At 38.1% G+C, this 21,778-nt stretch overlaps 1 protein-coding gene across 2 annotated transcripts in view; it reads right to left on the bottom strand.

The window, feature by feature from the left end:
- Positions 1 to 21,778, bottom strand: part of PDGFD (platelet derived growth factor D) — a 279,429-nt gene that overhangs the window by 142,210 nt on the left and 115,441 nt on the right. The gene's annotated exons all lie outside the window — the stretch shown is intronic.

Here is a 21,778-nt window from a genome sequence, read left to right as displayed (position 1 = left end):
CACTGACTTTTTTTTTTTTTTTTAGGAAAGGTACTAGAAATGGTTGGTCAATTGTACTCAAGTTGATTAATACATATAAATGTTTGGGGACACTTCTCACTTCTAATCTCCACATTTTCACATGTGGAGGCATGCTCACTGCAATTCATTCTAAAAGGCTATTTCTGCCATACTTGAGAGAGTGAATTTTTCTCCCAGGATGTCCTAAATAATTTCCTCTCTCCTCTACATTCCAAGAAATTCTGGTCATAAACGAAAGGCAATCAAGTAGTTGTTTTTTTTTTTTTAATTATGCTTCTTGGGAACCTAGTGGTTAAATTGTGGTGGGAATGAGAGTCAAGGGCAGGCAGTGTCTAGGTCCCTGGATTATCTTTCTGGGTTTATATATTAAGCTGTTACTACATAAGTATGGTTTGAACAAAGGGCTTCACTTATAAAATAACATCTGAAAATTTCTGAATGAGATCTCTAAGGCCGCATTCAGCAATACGGTCCATTCTGACAAAGCTACTCTCCATTACTGCCGATAGTGGGAAATGGAATATTCCAGACTTAATTACAATCCATGGCTATAACACCTCAGAGAAAAGCTTCAGCTGCCTGAGGCCTTCAGACTCACAGAAAATGTTTCAGGGCAGTACTCCATTAAGGAAAGATTGAGGCCAAGGTGAAGAAGGCAGTGATAGAGGATGGGATTGTTGGATGGCATCACTGACTCAGTGGACATGAATCTGAGTAATCTCCAGGAGATAATGTAGGACAGGGAAGCCTGGACAGGGAAGTCCATGGCTCAGTAAGGATATGACTTAGCAACTGAACAACAACAATTCATTAAGACTAGTATTATTAATAGAACACAGGGTTCAAAGTCAAAAATATATTCTGATCTTCAGTTCAGTTCAGTGGCTTAGTCGTGTCTGACTCTTTGTGACCCCATGAACCACAGCACGCCAGGCCTCCCCGTCCATCACCAACTCCCGGAGTTCACTCAAACTCATGTCCATCGAGTCGGTGATGCCGTCCAGCCATCTCATTCTCTGTCGTCCCCGTCTCCTCCCGCCCCCAATCCCTCCTAGCATCAGACTCTTTTCCAGTGAGTGAACTCATCACATTAATTAGGCAAATCAGTTCACACATAATACACCTCAGATTTCTCATCTATAAGCTCTTTTAGATGGGAGAGTCATTTTTAGCTACTAAGACTACATTATGAACTAGGATATCCTTTATTTGTTTTCCCAACAAGCTCTAAAGCCACCCAAAGCCCTTCCAAAGGCTACAGAAAAAAACTATCCTGGAGGTCTCCCTTTCTTGATCGGATTCTTCATTATGTTTTTATACTGTCTCCTCTTTCCTTCCAGCTATCATCAATTTGCCTCCCAGTATTCTTCCTTATCCCCTGGAGAAGTCAATGGCAACCCACTCCAGTACTCTTGCCTGGAAAAATCCCATGGACAGAAGATCCTGGTAGACTATAGTCCATGGGGTCACAAAGAGTCAGACGCGACTGACTTCACTTTCATTTTTCATTCTTTCTTATAGAATTCCTGTGCTCATATCATTTTCCCAACCTTGTCTACATTTGCACCAAGGCTTACATCTGGGCTTCCCTAGTGGCTCAGTTGGTAAAGAATCTCCCTGCAATGTAGGAGACCCAAGTTCAATCCCTGGAAGATCCCCTGGAAAAGGAAATGACAACCCACTCCAGTGTTCTTGACTGGAGAATTCCAGGGACAGAGCTGGGCTGGCTACAGTAAATGAGATCATAAGAGTCAGACACGGCTGTGTGACTGACTTTCACTTTCACTTTACATCTAATAGAGTTACTAAAAATGACCAATGAGTAGACATTTTTTCTACTTTTCTTTCTAATTAAGTACTAAAGACAAAAGTAGTTGACAAAGTAAAGGAAGACATTCAGAGTACAGCCAGGGATCAGCAGTTAAGCACCAATGAAAAACGGGAACTGAACTGATAAATGCTTGGATTCCTTCATGGATAAAAATTTGCAAACTCCTCAGTATTTTCTGCAAGACTCAGCTTTCAGATCCATTTATATGAAAAACATATCTCATTTGCACATGTCACATGGGGCTGACCAAGGTTGAGTGTACTGTGTATCAGGATATCTAACCCATGAAAGTCAATCAAAAATCACCAAGTATTTAAATTAGAAAGACACTTTGTATGATATCAAATCCCATCACACACACGCTTTTCTCAGAGCAAGGTCACTTCTAATGTGACTATGATGTTTTTTGGATCAGACTCAAGTCTTTGTTTTTTGAGTTTTGGTTTGAATTGAACTCTATTAATCCATAATTTCCAATAAGTTGGTCTTTATTCTTCCCTTTGTCAAGAACACATTTCTCTGTCATGAGACAACCATTTTAATATGGAAATAAATGTCATCTGAAAGAGTCTCTTTTATAGGCTTTCACTAGATTCTTTAACTGTTCCTCACTGGATAAGTTTGAAACCACCTAAAAATATCCGCTGCATTCCTTTGGACATATTCCAGCTTTTAAAAATATTACTTCACTAGATGGACTGGTAACTTAAAAATACTTTCATTGAACTGAAAATAAATTATCTCAAAGAAAAATCAATAAAGAGTTAATTAATTAAGCAATGTCCTTGCTGGTACATTTTTTAAGATCATTATCTTTTAAATCAGAAAGTATTTTGAAAATTAGTTTTATGGATTTAAAATCTTGACTCAATCCTGTTTACATGTGAATAAATCCCAATCAACTAAATTTCAAATGGATTTTAATAAAGGGCAACACGTTTTGCATGTCTCCTATGTAAATCAGGAGCTATGTAAGGTACTTTACATATACTAGTATTCTTAGCCCCTAGAACGGACCTTCAAAAGAGTTATAATTGACTGTATTTTACAGATAAGAAATTAAAGGCTCAGAATTATTGTGAAATATTCAAATACCTAAAGCTTACTTTTTTTTAAAGCTTTTTTGGGCAGCAATCTACATTTTAAATTGTGATCCTGTTTCATATTACACACACACACATGCAAAAGCACACACACATCTATCTTTGAAACAAAGAGACTCTTGAACTAATATGAAATGTTTAGTCTTTTCTTAGTCTATTTCTTTAAAAGGTTGTATTTTATTACTTTAAAAACATTTTGGACATGTCCCACTAACTATACCCAAGGTATCCTGATCTGCAATTTGAAACACACTGACCTCCTAGATTGCCTGATTCAAGTCTGATTTCAAATGTCATGTTCTTTCTAAAATGTAACCTTCTTCACATGATCCATTTTAATTCTAGATACTGGTACAAACTGTTAAAAGTTTCATTTTAAAAGACTACCAAAACACTGCCAGTAAAAATGGCAACAAAGTAGTAGTAATCGGAATACACTCAGCAATATGTACTGAACATGCCTGAAACAAGCCCTGAGCTAGGCTTTTATAAGCCTGAAAATGAATAAGGTAGTCTCAGATTTCAAGGTGATTACAACTTGGTGGAGGGGTAGGAGACAATCTTGTAATCAACTAAGAACAAAAACGGTAGACATACAATCAGTCCAATTTTGGTGTCAATGATGGAATACATTTTAATTGGGGAGTTATTTTTAATATAAATAAGTAAGCCAATGAAATGTACTTTTAATATGTCTAAATGGCCAAAACTGATGCTGGAAAAAAAAACAAACATAACTTCCCTCCCAAAGTTCAGATTGCTATAATATACAACTTATGAATATTTATTCTTGGGAATTTACTACCCAAAAAATGATGAACAGGTCTTCATTTTCTTTCTTCCCATTAGAAATCATGATAAACTAGATCACATGATGAATCAGACATAACTTCTTTAAAATAACAAGCCATTTTAAAATTCCATCAAGCTCTTGATTTCTCAATGCCCAAACACTCATCCTACCTAAAATAAAATCCCTCTTGTTAATAAGAATGCATTTGAAATTACAACAATTCATTGTGCTGCAGTTAAACTGGAAGACTGATAATATTTGATATTAGTAGAGCATATATATTAACAAAATTCTAACTTCTTAAAGTATCAGGCCATAAAATTTCTCCTGCTTCTGGAAGAAAAGGCAAATGAATATCTGCATGTATGACTTCATCTTAACTGCGGGTGTTAAGTGTTGCCTTTTTAAAGAGAACATTGCACTTCTTTCAGAGGTCATTTGCTGACATCCATAAACAAACACTTGAGTAAAGGATGAGAAAGTCATCTGGGATTCACACCAGAAAACTGCTGATGAAGATATTAATCACTGCTAACATTTATAGTTATTCTTTGAGATAAACAAGAGCCTGGAAAACCAAAGAAGAGGAACAAAGGTAAAGAGAAGTAAAGGAGGAAAAAAGGGAAAACCCACAGAAATCTGGGCTGCTTTTAAACAATTCTCCCTTGGTTTAAATACTCTTTCATAAAGTAGGTGGGGACTGGGCTGACATTAAGGATTGGCTACATTTCCATAATTCTTCATCTATCGTTGGCAAGTTATCTAAAAATGAAAATATTTTCACATTAGAGCTTGAGTCAAACTTGCTTTTGAACTCCATCTTGTTTGCATATTTGGGTCAATCTGTTTGCATCTTAGAGTTTCTAGGGTCTATTTTTTAAAAAATGGGGTTCCAGGTCCTGCTGTGTCCTCCGTGTACTCAGCAGCCTGTCGAGATGGGCATGCCTGGTGTGGTTTTACCTCTTATTCCTGCACTGAACGCTTCTGATGATTGTGGCTGCTGCTTCCTCATCCCCATCCCTTCCCCTCCTCCTTTAGAGAAAGACTTGTATGAATCCAGCTTTTATATATTCTAATGAGTAAGGTTTATTTTAAGAATATCATTAGAAATATCACAAGGCAATTTCTTCCTATGTTAAAGTCCACAGGAGGCAACATGGTTTTTGTTCCACATAAGAACGAAGTGTATATTTTCCTACAGCTGACATATTGATACTCTGTCCAAATAAAATAGATGATAATTACCAGCATAAACATATTCTAGGTAAAATAATCACTTAAATCCATAAAATTATTACCCTACAACATCAGTCATCATTCTAAAAGCTTATTCTACTGGTACTTTGCTACAGAGACACATTCAGATGAAGAGAAAAAAAAATTTAAAATTACATTAATTCATCTATTCTCTCTTCCAAACTCATGTCATGTTTAGGGATTTGATTGGTTTATCATTCAAAAAGTATCATTCTTTGCATTCACTGATGTCATTAAAAATCTGTTATAGTTTTTCAAGAGTCTTGCCATTGGTCCTCTATCATTCAGAGAGACAAAGGAAATGTAAATTATAGCCTTAGCCTTTAAATTTTTCTTTAAAGTCCTGTTAGAGGAACTGGAAAAAAAATACAAAGTAAATAATGCAGAAATATTTAATTTAGTGCTGAATCATGAGATACAGAATGTGAGTTCAAGATGCTAACTGTAACAGGGCAGGAGCTATTGGACACCATTTTATTGAGCAGCTACTCTATGGAAGGCACCATTTTAGAGACTGGATTTTCTTGGTGCAGGAAGAGTCCTCTGATGCTCACCTGGTACTCTGAGATGCAGTCAGACAGACAGGAAAATCTGTCCTCTCCCATCTTTGACCCCACTAACAACCAGGGGCAGCCCGATTCTCAGGCTGACCTGGAAGCAGAAACGTGCAGTCTGTGCCTGCCTTGGCTCGCAGTGGCACTGAGCACCCCTTGCTTCCTATTAAGAGCTTAGTCTTGGAACATGGTTTGGCCACTGTAAACAAACACTTCTCTCAAAAAGTTGAGGGCTTACACAACAGATGAACAGCTAGTGACACAGGAAGAAGAAATTAATACCCAGAGATGAGTTAATTTGGTGGAGTATTGTCACATACTTTAACTCCCAGGCATAAAAGAACTGGGGATCTCATAAGCAATGAGACATAAACCAGACGGCAGTTAAATTCATGTTTGGGCATTTAGAAAACCTAGAATGGAGCCCCAAAGTACTAACAATAATCTACTAAAGTGCTGGAATTCTCTGCAGCGATTATAATCTTGTTCACAATTATATCTTTAGTTTTTTAGTATTTTATGTGAGGCAAACAGTATTTGCTTAATAAATTACAGATTATTTGAATGAAAAAAGAGACAAAGTTACATTGTTAATAATAAGCTGATATAGAGGTGTGACTTTTTATTTAGCTTAGTTTTTATATTAAAATATGTAAAGTAAAACTAAATCATATCTAGATTATCTTTCTATAAATTAGAAAAATATAGGTTTGGGTTAACTGCATAGATGATATTTATGTGTATAGATTTAAATGTAGGTGGTTCAAGAAATAAACCCTTAACCTGGTAAGGTGGGCTTTCCAGGTTGTACAGTGGTAAAAATATTGCCTGCCAATGCCAGAGACACATGAGACTTGGGTTCAATCCTTGAGTTGGGAAGATACCCTGGAATAGAAAATGGCAACCCACTCCAATATTCTTGCCTGGAAAATTCCATGGACAGAGGAACCTGGCGGGCTACAGTCCATCAAGTTGCAGAGAGTCAGTCACAACTGAGCACATGACCCACAAGAGCAATTTAACCAGTGCTTGCAGTAGCTAGATCACCCCGGTTTGTCTGGGACTGACTTTGTTTTAGAATTAGCTCAGCATGCTGGCAACTCCCTCAGTCTCAGGAAAACCAGAAAAGCTGGCTACCCTATAGATGTTGGAAGTGGATTTTTCATTTCTAGCCCATGAATGTGCAGTTGGCACCACCAAACAAGCTGTACTTTTAATAGGCCTAAATGATCAATATTCCAGGTTATATGCTCAAATGTTGAAAGTAGAATTTCTTAATCTATTTTGTATAGGAGAAATAACTATTTAAACTCATTCATTAAGTATTTCTACACTGGAACATTAACCATTTAAAAAGTATATGAAAATCTTTTTAAAAGAAATATTAAAAGAATTTAATGAGGAAAACCTTATAATTTCTTTCAAGACAGTGTACAATGTAACTGAAGCCCATGAAACTTTTTCAATTTTCAAGATTCCTTGGAAGTGGTATATATTTATGAAACTAAAAAGATAAAATGAGTGGAGATTGACATCAGAATATGGGGGCATCAGATAAAATATTTAAATTGTCTGGGAATTTAGAATATCTTGAAAAAACACTGATAAACTACACCATTTTTTACATTAGAGTGAAGATAGAGATAGATTAAATCTAAGTTTCAAAGTAAATCCTAGGTTTTGAATTTTTAAGGGAATATTTGAACAAAGGAACACAAAAATAACTTCAGAAAGAAGCACACATAAATAATGACGTCACCTCCATGTTTAAACGGTCAAAATACAATGAACAGCACGTCAAACAGGTCTGTACAATGGGGAACAGTAAAAGAAGAGCAGGTTTTTGATAAAGAGCTGTAGATGAGGCCTAGAAGCTGAGTACATGGTTGAGGCCAAGATGGAGAGCTCAGGGTTCTTGGGTAGAAAGCGGTGCAGTATTGAGGGGCTGGGAAGCAGGAGGGGGAGATGGTCAAATTGTGATGCTGCCGTGGAAGCAGATATTGGAGGAGCTTCTAAGGAGAAACAAGTCGGCCACCGACAGCGGGTGCACCAGATAATTTGAGGAAAAGCAAAATAGTAAAGCGCCACTGGAAAGGACAATGCAACCTATGATGAGGGTAGCTTTTGCAGAATCAGAGAAGTTGATGGCATCAATGAACATCAGAAACATAGAGAAGGCAACTTTTGCTATCAGTTGAATCAATTCATTTGTTTAATAATTTTGATGTTTAATAACTTCCCTCTTACTCATATTATCAAGACTTTAGAAATGAATAACTGTAAGAAAAAATTAACATAAATATATAGGAACCAGTGTTTTAAGCTTCATTCTGTCAGAAACGATTGCATAAAGTGGAAGCAACAGATGGGCAGTTAGAGCAAGACAGAAACAAAGATATTCTCTGTTCAAAAACTGCCAACTGCCATCACTTTGTCTCCAGAGCAGTAACTGACACAAAGCAGTCTCATTGATATTCCATAAGCTACAGGAGTTTATGTGCCCATATGGCAAGGTTTCTACTGTCAAAGCCTCATTATAGAATGATTCTTGAGGATCTGGTCTGAAAGTGTCTTCATTAATTCAAGAAGCTAAAACAGTGTTTGCTCTTTATCTCTAAGTGTTCAATAACTAGCAAACCTAAGTTTTATGAAAAGTGCAAAACATTTCATGTTATCTAACTAATGTTATCTAAATATTCTGTTATTCAGGTTAATTAATTTTTAAAAAGTGATTTAGAAAAAATTCAAAAGCACCATGAGTAAACACTATTATATGCTTTTTCCTTTTGAAAAACATTCTAAACATGTTTCAGGTTGTAGCTAAGTGCTATAAAGACACATGTGGAAATCTAAGATTTCCATTTGCACTATAACTTTCCATAGTTTGTGAGATTTTATTTTATTTCTTTTACCAGTTTTAAATATATTTAATATATATTCCAACACTTTCAGAAATGGAAATGCATTAAAATGGAAAAAGTAAGAAATATTGACTCTTGTCAGTCAGCCATTTCTATCTGAGGTGACCCACAGATGTGTTTAGTGACACATTTCTCTGTCTGGCCACTTTGCAAAGTTTCATATATTTGCTGCTCACAAACACCTTTTGAAGCTCCAGGGGGGCATTGTTCTTTTTGTTGTTGTTTGTTTGTTTTTTATATTTCTTTTTCTGCACTGTTCTTCTTCTTCTTTTTTCTTTCTGCTAATTAATTCAAATTTTTTCCTTTATTTATTTATTTTTATTTTTTTCAAAAAAAATTTTAGGAATCTTTACTTAAAAACAACCTTATCTTAAAATGGAGTAACTTTGGTTTTACCAGCAGCAAGCAAAGTACAGAAGCAAAAATGCATTACAGGAGCATTAAGTTCTACATTAGGTCACAGCGTCTAATCTGAAATCACATCCATCGTATCATTTTTCAGGATATCTGGGAAATAGTTATTTCTCAGGATGTCTGAACCATAGCTACTCTATTTTGACTTTTAAGATTTTAAAAAACTTGGCAATCAACAAAATGAGTGGGTTTAAGTCCTTCAAGAAGTTCAGAGAATAGGTTGGTGATCAGTCTCCTTGGATGAGATGCTGTGGGGAACAGCTGAGGCAGTCAGATTGAATGCAGTATGCTGTGTTCATGGACAATTAGGACCCAAGGGTTCTACTGCATAGCCAAGGTAAGTTTGCTTTAGTTTTGATAGTGCTTAAGGAGCACTGAATTATTTCAGTCTACCAAGATACAAATGAACAAACTTGGCACACATTTCTGAAAGGACTACAGAGGTCCTGGACTCCATGTATAATTTCTCATCAGTGAAATTCTGGGAGTATTTCTCTTAAAAGAGCACTTTCAGAATTAGATTTAGCTGTATTTTAATAATCTTACTTGATACTTTACATAGGCATTCAACAGCTCCGTTTTTAGGAGACTCTGTCTTTATCCTGAAGGTGACTTACTCAGAGGAATCTGTTCAACTAGACAGAAAGAAAAATACAACTCTAAATAGAAAATATTAAGGGACAAATTGTTAAGAGAACATTTAAAATAATATAGCAGCAAAACAGGTAAAGCCAAGCATTAGAACCCTGGTTCTTATTCTGGCATGCATTTATTTTTCTGCTCTCTTCTTCCTTAAATAAGCAAAGCTTATGCTTTTAATGTATCATTAGATGTTCTGTCTCCTACTTCACCTCAAACATTTTGTGCCTCCTTGTTCTCCCTGTGGTGTCCATGTAAATGGAAACCAGACTAAATGGAAGGTCACCAAAACCTTAACTGACAGCTAGGAAGAGGTGAGTGTTTTACTTTATGTAAGTATTCTGACTCACTTTTAGCTCCTGAAAGACTATCCTTTGCTACTGATATAGGCCATTCTTAAAGTTATCTTGTTTTCAGACCATACAAAACTCATTTGAGAGGATACTGAGACCCAAGTCCAATTAGCTGCAAGTCATTCATCTGTTCATTCAGTAACTAGATATTAAGAGCCATTCAATAGCAAGATACTAAGAGCCATACATGCACCAGGTATCGTCACTGCTCCAAGAGTTAGGAAAATAGTGGTGCACAAGACTTACAAAGTAGCTGTCTTCCTGAAGCTTATTTTCCATTGGAAGTTTCAAACAATAATGAAACAATGTTAATACCTATCATTTACATAGTACTAGCAATGGCAAGCCACTCCAGTACTCTTGCCTAGAAAATCCCATGGATGGAGGAGCCTGGTGGGCTGCAGTCCGTGGGGTTGCTAAGGGTCGGACACGACTGAGTGACTGCACTTTCACTTTTCACTTTCACACATTGGAGAAGGAAAGGGCAACCCACTCCAGTGTTCTTGCCTGGAGAATCCCAGGGACGGGGGAGCCTGGTGGGCTTCCGTCTATGAGGTTACACAGAGTCGGACATGACTGAAGTGACTTAGCAGCAGCAGCTGATTGGTTTATCCTAAGCATATGTTTTAGCTCATTTTATCTTTAAAACAATATATAAGTACTAAACAATATCTCCATCTTAAAGGTTAAGACTCAGAGGAAAAGAAAGGTTAAGTTGCCCAAGCTCACAGAGGCAGAAAGTCCCTGCATCTAGTAATTTTGGATTCATAATCTATATATTTAATCATTCTACCATATTACCTCTCAATGACAGCAAGTTAAATATATATAAAGCATAGTAGAGATACATTTGGAGAAGGAAATGGCAACCCACTCCAGTGTTCTTGCCTGGAGAGTCCCAGGGACGGCGGAGCCTGGTGGCTGCCGTCTACGGGGTCGCACAGAGTCAGACATGATTGAAGCGACTCAGCAGCAGTAGCAGCAGCAGCAGAAATACATTATATGAACACAAGAGTAAAGTATCATAAAAGAATAGAGAGCAATGGAAGAGGAGAGGGTTCTACTTTAGATAAAACTGTCAGGGAAGATCTTCCCAAGGAGATGATATTAATATTTGAGGAGGAACCTGAGTGATGAGAGAGAGGAACTCTTAAGAAGATCTGGGCAGAGAGCATTCCAAGACGAAACGCCCACCACAAAGGCCGCAAGACAGAAGTGAACTAGGAGTGTCAAGGAAGGACAAGGAGGTCAGTGGCTGGGGGGAGAGGGAATAATCTGAAGGGGTTGGTATGCAAGGCCTTGTGGCCTAAATGAAGGGTTTGGAGTCCATTCGAGGCCACCTACAGGCTTTTAACCAAGGGAAGACTTTTGGTTTATTTTTTAAACTCTTCTCTGGTTTCTCTGTTAAAAATAGAAGAGCTAAGGACTGGGCTCTTGTGGAGCCCAGGATCTACAGGCAGAGCTGAGGTTGAGCCAGCAAGGGGGCCCAAAGGAAAGAAAGAAAGTGAGAGTGAAGTCACTCAGTCGTGTCTGGCTCTTTGAGACTCCATGGATGGAGAAGACACCAGACTCCTCCGGCCATGGGGTTCTCCAGGCAAGAGTACTGGAGTGGGTGGCCATTTCCTTCTCCAGGGGATCTTTCCAACCCGAGGATGGAACCCAGGTCTCCTGCATTGCAGGCAGATGCTTTACTCTCTGAGCCACCAGGGAAGCCCTAAAACAGTAAAGCTAGAAGGAAAATACAGAAATCACATCTAAGAAGCCAGATGAAGAAACTGCTTCCTGAAGAGCGGTGTAGTTACTATATCCAACACTGCTGGAAGGTTAGGAAGAGGGCTGGGAACTCATGACTGGATCTGGCAAGGGGAGCTTGTCGGTAACGAGAGTGTGTTTGTGGGTGTGGTGGGTAAAGAAAGCCTAGTCTGAGGAGGCTGGCCAGCCCACCGGACCAGGGGAAGTGGAGAGAGCAAGTGCTGCCAGGTCTCTTAGGAAACAACCCTTTCAGGGAAGCAAAGAAACACGGGAGGAAATGAAAGGGCCATGAGAGCACTCCTTTTCCTGTGAAGGCAACTCACCTCCGGATATGGTGAGAATGACCAGTGGGAGGGAAACAGGAAGCAAGGGAGAACAGGGGTACCTCAAGGGGCACAGTCCTCAGATTCAGGGAGGAAGGGGGCCTTAGGGCAAAGTCCACCGTCTGTGACGGGAAGCTGAGCAGAGCACACACGTGCAAGATGGGCTGGCAGACTTGAGGGTGCGAGGATGATCTGTTTCTCCTCTATCTTCCAGTTTCACAGTGAATGAAGGGCCTTGGTTAAGGGTGAAATGAAGGCAGGGAGTGTCAAAGGATGAAGTTGGGAGAGGGTATGAGATAGTCATTTTACAGCATGACAGAGTTCCTTAGCAGGCAAACTGGACAAGGAAAGTGGACATTTTGATTCCAATACCACTTTTGCCTCTTATTGGATATGGACTTGTATGCAAAACACCAAATCCCTGTCTGGGTCTCGGTTTGATCATAAGTGACAAGATGTAGACGAGCACCACTCAGAAGCACCCACAAAGCTGTGGGGTACTTTGGGTTGTCCTGGCGACTAGGGCCATTTAGAACTCCATGTCCAGAATGCTCCTTAGTGCATGGAACAATCCTGTAAGACAAGTGACTCTAGCTCCCAAATCTCCAGCGATGCCCACCGCTGGTGAGAGACATGGGGGGCCAAGGATCACACCAGGTGTTGTTCCAAGTCTAAGACACTAACTGTAACTTTAGGCTCTCCCTGATGTCAGGGCGAGCCAGCTCACAGGGGTGGACGCAACCATGTGTGCTCAGTCGCTCAGTCGTGGCTGTCTCTGCAACAGACTGTGGTCCTCCGAGCTCCTCTGTCCATGAAATTCTCCAGGCCAAAATACTGGGGTGGATTGCCACTTCCTACTCTAGGGGATCTTCCCAACCCAAGGATCAAACCTGATTCTCCTGTGTTTCCTGAATTGGCAGGTGGATTCTTTGCCACTGAGCCACGCATATATCCACCTAATTTAGTACCAACAATCATCGCTCTTACCCTTGAGGTGTTTTTAGACTGAAAACAGGCTGCTAGCCAGACAAAATGAAAACATGTTGAATTTACCCTTGTTACTTCCTCAGGCCTTTTTAAAGTACTAATGAGCACTGACAGAGTCTACAGATTACAGCCAGAGAAAGGAAGAGCCAGTACAGGGTGATCCAGAAATGAAAAATCAGCGCTCTGTAATTACAGAAAACAGTGTCATTAGCTGTCACAATAATTAAAAGTGCTGCCAGTGACAGTGTCCAATAGTGGCAAAGAAGTTTGATGCCCACATATTGCCAGTTTGGCAGTGGCATCTCACTACTATTAAATGAGAAAAAGTGATTTTATTTGTATTGACCATTAAGGCCCCAACATGAACTGAGAATTAGTTGACAAGGACAAGGCAGTATTACTAAAGGTAATATATCAAATTCTACTCAGATGATCAGCGGGGTGCTGCAGGCATGGCTGTTAGTGACCTTTCCAGTTGACACCTTCGTTAATGATTTGTAAGAGGAAAACCAGCATGTAGATGGATTTGCAAAACCGATTCTACCTTGGGAGTTTTTCCAAGTGCAAGCTTCCAGCATCACAGTAATAACTTAAGTAGAAAAGAATACAGCGTTTCCTCATAGGATTTAAAATTCAAGGCAGGCAATTATGCAGTGTGATATCACAGACAGATAGGGAAAATTCTAGGTGAAAATCTTAAATAGTATGATGGCGATTCCTCGGGGGGAAAAATCAGTGAGTAGACAGTTTCTCAAATAGTTTTATCACAGACATTTGTCATAAGAATGCCTGCCAGATATTATAACTACTGCTTCATTTATAGAATGTAATCAATATAGTAAAAGAATACAAATAGCCAATGTGCTTTGTTTGACCTTTCAAAAATGTAAAAAACATTTTTAGTGCAACTCATATAAAATTCATATAGCATAAATTAAGCATTTTAGTAGAATTACTCAATGGCAGTTAGTATAGTCACAATGTGGTGCAACCACCAGCTCTACCCAGCTTCAGCTTCAAAAAGAAAGCCTGTGCATATTAGTAGTTGTTCTACCTGTCCCCCTTTTCCTAGCCTCTGGTAACCACCAATCCATGATTTGTGTCTATGGACTACTCCATTCTGGATATTTCAGTTAAATACATTCATACAACATGTAACCTTTTCTGTCTGGCTTCATTCACTTAGCACAATGTTCCCAAGGCTCATCCACCTTGAAGCATATATCAGTAATTCATTTCTTTTTATGGCAGAAGTCTCTACTTATAATTGCAATGTTAATTCAAAACATGGCGTGAAGCTATCTCTCAGTTCTGAGGGCCAACAATAAGCAGAACCCAGCAGAAATCCAGCAAAACTTAACTTATCTTAATTACTGTAAGTCTTAAGGACAGAAAAGAAAAGAGCTTATTTTATTAATTTTACTATTAAGAATTCTTCATGAAACAGAAGATGGTACTGTTAGAAAGTCTATTCTTTACTTAAGTGACATTTCAGTTCAGTTCAGTTCAGTCGCTCAGTCATGTCCGACTCTTTGTGACCCCATGAATCATAGCACACCAGGCCTCCCTGTCCATCACCAACTCCCGGAGTTCACTCAAACTCATGTCCACAGAGTCGGTGATGCCATCCAGCCATCTCATTCTCTGTTGTCCCCGTCTCCTCCCGCCCACAATCCCTCCCAGCATCAGAGTCTTTTCCAGTGAGTCAACTCGTCGCATGAAGTGGCCAAAGAATTGGAGTTTCAACTTTAGCATCAGTCCTTCCAATGAACACCCAGGATTGATCTCCTCTAGAATGGACTGGTTGGATCTCCTTGCCTTCTCCAACACCACAGTTCAAAAGCATCAATTCTTCGGTGATCAGCTTTCTTCACAGTCCAACTCTCACATCCATACATAACCACTGGAAAAACCATAACCTTGACTAGATGGACATTTGTTGGCTTAGATCTTTACTAATAAGACAAGTTGGCTTAGATCTTTACTAATAAGACATAGTAAACATGCATTAATTATTGATGAGCTGAAAGCTTTGGAATTCCCTAGCTAGGATGTAGAAGATGCTCAGTAAATGGCTGTTGAGTAAATTGCAGTAAGAATCAAAAAAAGTATGTGGGTCTTTTGGTGTTTGTTTATTTGTTTGTTCTTTTTTATCCAACTAGGGCTAATGCAAGGTGACTGACATGAGCAAGCAGAGGGAATTCTTTTTCTGGTGTCGATCAGATTGATTCTCAAAGTTATCATGACTCTGCTTCTAAACTCAGAGCCTGATCCACACAGGGACTGATGGAACAGGTTGCTTTTGTATGAAATGTCCTGAGTATGCTATAGGAAAAAGTCAGAAAGGATTTTTCTTCTTCTTTTTTAAAATCTATATCCTGTGGGATCTCCATTTAATCTATATCTAGCACAGAATTTCTATATTTTGTTACTCACTGTCAGCCACGGTGAGGTAATTGATGAGATAGAACACTGTTCTTAACTGTGATTTTCCACACTATTATTTTAAATCAAACATTTCTGATTATTTAGTTTATATGCTTTTGATTTAGTTGAATGAATACTTTCTTATCATGAAATGTGGAATGGTGACCTGCTCTTAAGAATCTCAGTCCACTGAACAGAAGTAAGATAGTAATCTAAATTTAGTTTGTAATGATACCTTTGAGGGATAAAAAGAGCCCTTTCTGTATTGCAAGAGTTTCAGAAAGAATAATAAGAAGTTGAGAGTCCATTTACAATGTATAAATTTTCCTCCAAGGAGACATTATTTTGTTCTCTATTGTATTTCAGTTAGGGAAAAACACTATGCAAAATAACTGAAATTTAACTCTTTGTGTCTGTCTTTCAAATATCTATTTTTAAAACTGTGACCACTTTATTTACTCACTTAAGTGAGATGATAAGTTATTCCTGCAGAAATTAATAGGCACTTGAAAAGCTTGTAAGAATATAATTAACTTACTACAGAAATGGTCCAGGTTTGGTATACTGTTCCTATGGAAATATGTTAAATAGCTGTAATAGGTGCAAGCTGAAGATAAACTATTTGTGTCCTATAATGTAATTGCAGTCATCTGTAAAACCAATTTCAGCCACAAAAAATGAACTTTTGAACCACATCAGCTATTTGGAATATAGTTTGTAATGTACAGAACAAGAAGCACATATATTCAATATATCAGGATTTTATAAACACTTGCATAATCCAGAGAAATCAAACCAGATATGATTTTGAGACACAAAACAACACAGGCTCAGTGTAAAATTTGATGAACCTTTAAAATTGCTTGGAACGATGCCATACTCTTTGGAAGCTTCTAAATTGCAGGGCAGTCTTGGTTATGATAGTACTTTGCCAGATAACGGAAGTAAAAGACATCTTCAGTTTAGCATGAGACAGAGCATGTAATGTCTCCATATGAATCAAGATAAATGATACACGCTTTATGAAAGGAGCAAAAGAGGCCAGCAAAAGAGGAGTCACGGTGCTTTTCATGAGATTAACTTGCTGGAAGCCCACACGTCTACCACTCCAACACAATGAGGCAAACAGGTAGTCTCCAGGGAGCTCTATATCAAATACTGCAGCGACAAACACTGCCATACATGGATACATGTTTACTTCATAAATGGACTCTGACTAAAGGGGAATGGTTACTGAGAAGGAGGAAGAAAGCTTCATGTTCCCGGGAAATAAAGCTGCTTATTTGCATAATATCCTTCATAGTCTGTTTGTCCAATGTTCTTAACCATACACATACTGTTGACCTTTAATCAGTGAAGTTGTTTCAGCTTCTTAATTCTACCTGATGTTGGTTAAAAGTGATTAAATAATCTATTTCCCCTATTGAATATGTGGTAATTTAAAAGAAATAGGGCAACCATAAGAAAATAAGCATATGCTTTGAGCACGCAATTCAAACACATGTGTGAGAAATGAATAAAAAACATATTCAATCATATTAGAATAAATTAGACACATGAGCAATGAGGTATCAATTGCAATATTAGGCTGGCAAAGTCTTTGGTGAGGGCACTTAGAGAAGAAATGGAGAAACAAGATTAAGATGGTGAAGATTAAAGAGGCGAGGAGAAAGCAACGACAGCAAATGTAGAGAACATTTTCAGGTTGTTTCGATTCAAAGGAAGAGTACCTCCTGGAGGGGAATAGACGGGCAGAGGAAGAGCATTTATCTGCTTTCAGATGGGAGATACCAGAATAAGTTAGAATGCAGAAAGAAGCGACCAGTAACATTGAGAGACAAAGGATTCCGATGTGGTACCAGGGTGAGCATCTCAGAGAGGAGGAGGTGACAAAGAAGGCCGTAGGCAGCCAGGCCTTGGGGAGAACGAATACCTTAACATTCCGAGCCCAATTTCTTAACTTTAAATTGAGAACAACAATATCTGTAACTTAGAAAAATCATACAATGAGCATCTGACATATAAAAGTTCATTTCAATTAAAAAATTTAACATAAACAGAACCTGTTACCTACACAGTAGAAATGACAACCCTCACCAGTAGTCTTGCCTGGGAAATTCCATGATGGAGCCTGGTGGGCTATAGTCCATGTGGTCACAAAGATCTGGACACAACTGAACACACACATGCACACATCTGTCACTACCAGTGGCTTTTATACAAATATATATATATATATTCAAAAGCAAATTTTCTGGTAGCAATTCATTTAAAGGAATTAATTATAAGGAATTAATATATATACCATCAGATAGTTGGATGGCATCACAAACTCAATGGACATGAGTTTGAGTAAACTCTGGGAGCTGGCGATGGATAGGGAGGGCTGGCGTGTTGCAGTCCCTGTGGTTACAAAGAGTCAGATACAACTGAGCTCCTGAACTGAACTGAATATATATACCATGTTATTTAATATAAATAACATTTATATTTATACATACATAGCATTATATACACACACACACATACACACATATAAACAGTCTGGCAAGTGGAGTAGACTCAGCAGCAGGTGTTTATCGGGAAGAATGTAGGTGTTAGAACGTGGGTTTGAACTCTGGCCCTCTCGGTTTCTGGCTCTTCCTTATTCATTCATTGCGCTATGTCTGACATTTAGAATAGTGGCTGACAATAAATATTGTTGGAGGAATACATGAATAAAGTTTTCTTAACTTTTTAGTTGTGCATACTAAGTCACTTCAGTCATGTCTGACTCTTTGCAGTCCCATGGACAGTAGCCCACCAGGCTCTTCTGTTTGCGGGATTCTCCAGGCAAGAATACTGGATTGGATTGCCATGCCCTCCTTCAAGGGATCTTCCCAACCCAGAGATCAAACCCACATCTCTTATGTCTCCTTCATTGGCAGGTAGGTTCTTCAACACTAGAGCTGCCTACAAAGCCCAATAATACTTATAAGTCAAGTGTGATACAAGGAATAGAAATAGCATATTAAAGTAGTACTGTGTCTGGGACATAATTGGAGCTATGAGGCGAATATCAATCTTTAGTAAAACTGAAAAATAATTTGAGGAACTAACAGAAAGGTTTAATGAACCAGAACTTTATTATTAAAATCTAAAATATACCATTAATGTAATTACTTGAAAATATTTTTTACTTGAAGAAATTTTTCCAATTTTTACTAAAGTGACAATATTGATGTGTTACTTCCTCACTTTAAGTCCTTTGAAGGTGCCCACTACAGTGATTCAGCGTGCTACAGAAATTACTACTGAAGCACAAGTATAATAGCACCGTTGCCATAGAAATGACATTTCTCTCCTTTGAGTTCTTCATTTGAATGTGCTTCCTTCAAGAGAGAAAACACACATTCACTCACACACACATAACACTGAGAGTAATTTCTATTTTTTATTAATTTACTTTTGCCTTTTAAAGCAACATGCCTAATAAAAAACAAAAATCAACAAGCAGAGCCAGATTATTCACCACAACCTCCAAGTTAATAGATTATAACATGATATAAAATTGATAAAAACCCACTTATCCAAAAACTGACTGCTGTTTTTACATATATGAATCTATCAAAAAATAAAGATTTTTCAAATGTAGATGGAAAAGAGGGACAAAGTGATCCATGTACATGTCAGATTATCTACAAATATGAACCCCTCACATGCCCCATCTGTGTCTTTTCTTTTCTTTTTCTCCCTGTCCTGTGCCATACTGACAGACCTAGAGGCTGCAAGGCAGCAGCTGGTAGAGCTCTGGTGGTGGAGCTTAGCCACGCCTGGCCCACCGTGGCTTCCCAGCTGGTGCTTTGTGGGTACTGCTTTGCTACAGTCTTTACTTATATTGTACATAACAATATTAAATATTTCTTTGCACCATTAACTTTTATCTGCACATTCGTAGTGAGTTGCATAGTATCCCCAGAACAGATATGTTCAAGTCCAACCCCTCAGGGGCTGTCAATGTGACCTTATTTGGAAAAAGGGTCTTTGCAGATGTAATTAACCTAACGATCTTTGAGTTCAGGGTGAGCCCTGAGCTTAACAACTGGCATCCTTATAAGAGTAAGGAGGGGAAGACCTGGTACATAGATATATGGGGGATGTCCATGTGAGAACACAGGCAGTCACTACATCCTGGAGTGATGCAGCCACAAGCTTGGGACCACCAAGGACTGTGCAAACTGCCACGGCAGGGCCAGGAAATAGATGCTCCTTCACAGTCTCTGGAAGGAACCAACCCTGATGACACCTTGCTTTCAGACTTCTGCCTTCCAGAGAGAGTAAATTGATTTTGTTTTAAGTGAACAAGTTTGCAGTAATTTGTTACAGCAGACCTACGAAATTAACACAGCCATCAACAAGGTAAAGAAAGTGAAGGAAACTGACTTTTGTCGAGCACTGACTATGCACCAAAATCCACATTGTTTTGTATTTAATCTCATTTAATCTCACAAAATTCTGAAGAAAATAAAATTATTCCCTGCTCCAGGGGAACAATTTAAGGCTCAGTGAAGTAACTTTCTCTAATATTATTACCACTCTTAGATTAGAACAGCACACTAATTCTAAATAATTATGGATTAAAGTAAGACACTGTTCAGTGACATTATAACTACTCTGCAAAAGTGTTAGTCGCTCAGTCATGTCTGTAACTTCATGGACTGTACCCTGCCAGACTCCTCTGTCCATGGAATTCTCCAGGCATGAATACCTGAGTAACCATTCCCTTCTCCAGGGAATCTTCCTGACCCAGGGATTGAACCTGGGCCTCCTGCACTGCAGGAGGATTCTTTACTGCCAAAAGCCATTGGGGAAGCCAGTAACTACTATACACTTTGTATAAATATTTTTCCTCTATACCATGACAGGCACTTCTAAGAAAACTCACCAAAATTGAATTTTAAAAGTGATTTCTTTCCGTATTTGTATTTTAATAAAAAGTTTAAAACTACTGTTCAATATGAAAGTCAAATTCATATTCACTGGAAAAGAGTCTGATGCTAGGAGGGATTGGGCGTGGGAGGAGATGGGGACGACAGAGAATGAGATGGCTGGATGGCATCACCGACTCGATGGACATGAGTTTGAGTGAACTCAGGGAGTTGGTGATGGATAGGGAGGCCTGGCGTGCTGTGATTCATGGGGTTGCAAAGAGTCGGACACGACTGAGCGACTGAACTGAACTGAACTGAATGAATATTTGGAAATAAAATTTTAAATTGTTTAATATTATCAAAAGCACAAAGTTCTTATGGATAAATCTAACAAAATATGTGTAAGATGTGTATGCAGAAAACTACATAACATTGATAAGAAAAATTAAATACTGAAGATTCAATATTGTTAAGATGTCAATTCCTCATAATTTAATACATGGAACCAAAGTAATTCCAATCCAAACCCAGTAGAAAATTTTTGTGGGTAAAAATTAGCAATCTGATTTTATAATTTATATGTAGAACAAAGGACTTAAAAGAGTTAAAATGAATTTAAAAAGAAAAAAAAATGTTGGAAATCTCATAATACTTGATTTCAAGACTTACTGCAAAGCTGTAGTAATCAAGGTGATTTGATTTAGCATACAGTCAGACCATAATATATATCCATACATAGGGAGTCATAGATAGTGTTCAGAAACAGATCCTTACATATGTGGTCAGCTGATTTTCAGCAAAGATGCCAAAGTCATCCAGTGCAGAAAGACCTATCTTTTTGACAAATGATACTGAAACATTAATGCAGCCATACACACCCCCCCCACACAGACAAGTGGATCACAGAAGTTAATGTAAAGCCTTTAAAACTTGTAGGAGAAAACAGGAGAAAATTTTCTTGGCGAAGAATAGGCAAAGATTTCTTAGGTAGAACACAAAAAGCATGCACCATAAAAAAAATGAAATAAAATTTGGCCTCATCAGAGTTAAAAAACTTAAAAAAAAACTTTAAGAAACCAAAAAGATAAACTTCAGACACAGAAAAATTATTTGTAAAATATATATCTGATAAATATTCAATTATATATATATATATATATTTAAACTTGTACAATTTAATAACAGGAAATACAACCCAATACAAACTAAGCACTAGATCTGAGAGATAGTTCACTATAGAGGCATGAGTGGTACACAAGAGCTTTAAAAAAGATGCTCAATATTATTAGTCATTAGGGAAATGAAAACGAAAACCACAATATATCAAGACTCATCTACCAAAATGGCTAAGATCATACAACACTGTCAACAGCAACCACACTGAGTGTTGGCAAAGATGCAGAACATCTAGAACTCTGATACACAAAGGGGCAGCTACTACGGAAAATGGTTTGGAGTTTCATACAGTTATACAAATACTAACCACACTAACA

This window comes from Moschus berezovskii, chromosome 14 (genome assembly GCF_049115385.1).
Source record: "Moschus berezovskii isolate FMDL1 chromosome 14, NW_MosBer_1.0, whole genome shotgun sequence".
NCBI classification, from domain to species: domain Eukaryota; kingdom Metazoa; phylum Chordata; class Mammalia; order Artiodactyla; family Moschidae; genus Moschus; species Moschus berezovskii.
Note: the sequence above shows the minus strand (reverse complement) of the source record. Positions and strands in the feature narration are given on the sequence as shown.